Here is a 2619-nt window from a genome sequence, read left to right on the forward strand (position 1 = left end):
TGTTTATTTCTGAATGATCCAAAATGTGTAAGTATGTTTTATATGTCTTTGCTATAGATTATTGGCTTATAAGCTGTTGGGCATGGTTAAAAATTAGTAACATTGGTAACAGAAAGCTGGCTTAAAGCTGGTAACTGGGGCTGAAGAGATGCCTCAGCAGTTAAGAGCACTGACTGCTCTTCCAGAGGTCCTGAGTTCAATTCCCAGCAACCACAGAATGGTTCACAACCATCTATAATAGGATCTGATGCCCTCTTCTGGCATGTCTGAGGACAGCTGCAGTGTACTCAGAAAAATAAAAATAAAAATAAATAATTAAAAAAAAAACATTAAAAACAAAAAACTAGGCCAGGCAGTAGTGGTGCACACCTTTAATCCCAGAATTTGGGAGGCAGAGGCAGGTGGATTTCTGAGTTCAAGGCCAGCCTGGTCTACAGAGTGAGTTCCAGGACAGCCAGAGCTACACAGAGAAACCCTGTGTCAAAAAGACCAAAAATAAATAAATAGATAGATAGATAGATAGATAGATAGATAGATAGATAGATAGATAAATAAACTAATTCACTCACAAACTCAAGATTTTAATTCCCTCTGGAACTCACCCATATTTGAAATTAAGAAAATCAGGCAAGTGGAGATTATTGCAAGGTTTACAAAAGGTTAATGAAACTATGGAACTAATGTAGGAAGCGTCACAACCTGACTTACCTGACCTACTCTTATATATACATATATATGTGTGTGTGTGTGTGTGTATGTATGTGTACATATATATATTATAGATTTAAAACATTGTTTTTATACTATTCTTTGCATTTTGATGATTGTAGAAGGTTTACATATAGTGTGCACCGCTATAACTTTAAAGAACCCATGAAGTGATAACGTTGGAAAGTTTTGCCTCAGGGAATGGCTAGTAACCCTACATTATGTCAAAACTTTATTGTTATTTCAATAAAAGAAGTTAGGACTTTGAATCCTTCTGTGTATATTAATACATTCATTATATGGATGATATTTTATTAGCTGACCTCTCTAAAGGAGTTTTACTACAAGCCTTTGCTCTTAACAACAAGCTTAGCTCCAACAAGCTTTAAAATCTTGGGGATTAATTGCTACTTAAGAAAAGATTCAAATGCAATATCCTTTTCAATATTTGGGACATCAGCTATATTCTAAGCAAATTGTGGCACAGAAAATTCAAATAAGAAAAGATAATTTACCCTTTTTCCTTGTTGGGTGTCTGAAGTCAAGATGGGTCACCAACTGTTCTACTGGAGTCACCCACGGAAGTTCGGCCAGGGTTCTCACTCTTGCCATGTCTGCTCTATCCGCCAAGGTCTGATCCGCAAATAAGGGCTGAACATGTGCCACCAGTGCTTCCGTCAGTACGTGAAGGACATTAAGTTGGACTAAGCGACCTGAATTGGTTATTTGACTGACTACCAAGTGGAACCGATCATGCTAGTATTTGTGCATAAAGAATAAAAATGTGAAGACCTGGCCGGGCGGTGGTGGCGCATGCCTTTAATCCCAGCACTTGGGAGGCAGAGGCAGGTGGATTTCTGAGTTCGAGGCCAGCCTGGTCTACAGATTGAGTTCCAGGACAGCCAAGGAACACAGAGAAACCCTGTCTCAAAAAAAAAAAAAAAAAAAAAAAAAAAAAAAAAAAAAAAAAAAAAAAAAAAAAAGTGAAGACCTTTAAAAAAAAAGAAAGAAAAGATAATTTACTTACTTTAAACGATTTTCAAAACTTGTTAGGAGATGTCAATTGGCTTAGACAACATCTTATGGTTACCATAGGAGAACTTAAATATTCTCAAGGGAGATGCAAATCCTAATTCTCCTTGACAATTTTTGTTTGTTTGTTTTGTTTTGTTTTGTTTTTTTGAGTCTCCTTGACAATTAACTGCTGAGGGACAAATTGCTTTACAGAAAGTAGAGGAAGCTATTAGTCAACAACAGATCCATTATACAGACTATGATCAATGGTGGGCTGTTTGCATTCTTGCTCCTTCTGATGCACCCACAGCATGCACTACAGTTCTTTGTCAAAAGGGACTATTTATATGGATTCATCTTTCTTCGTCTCCAAGTAAAGTTTTCACACCGTTAAGAAGCTGTTGTGTTAATATGGAGTTTTAGGACAGACTCATGAAAATATTTTGGGAAAGTACCTGATGAAATATTTATTCCTTAGTCCAAACAGCAATTAAATTGGTTATTGCAGAATATTGATATTTGGCCTATTGCATATGCAAACTTTTCAGGCAAAATTGACAATCATTACCTAAAAGACAAGTTGTTACAATATGCCTCTATACATGCTTTGTATTTCCTGTAAATTTGCGCATGCAGCCCATAGGGAATGTGTTTACTATATTTACAGGCAGCTCATCAAATGGAAAGGCAGCATATGTATTGGATCACATGTTTATTCTCTTGAGTTCCCCTCACCCCCCACTTCAGCACAGATAATTGGATTATGTGCTGTAGCCACTGTTTTTGAAATTTTGAAAAATCAAGCTTTTGCCAGGCAGTGGTGGTGCACACCTTTAATCCCAGCACTTGGGAGGCAGAGGCAGGCAGATTTCTGAGTTCGAGGCCAACTTAGTCCAG

The 2619-nt window shown here is 37.2% G+C and overlaps 1 pseudogene; it reads left to right on the top strand.

Moving 5' to 3' along the window:
- The first annotated feature begins 1254 nt into the window (after positions 1–1254).
- On the top strand, positions 1255–1416 carry LOC116100388 (annotated as a pseudogene).
- Positions 1417–2619: the final 1203 nt, after the last annotated feature.

The sequence above is a fragment of the Mastomys coucha genome, unplaced genomic scaffold (genome assembly GCF_008632895.1).
Source record: "Mastomys coucha isolate ucsf_1 unplaced genomic scaffold, UCSF_Mcou_1 pScaffold21, whole genome shotgun sequence".
Lineage (NCBI taxonomy): Eukaryota > Metazoa > Chordata > Mammalia > Rodentia > Muridae > Mastomys > Mastomys coucha.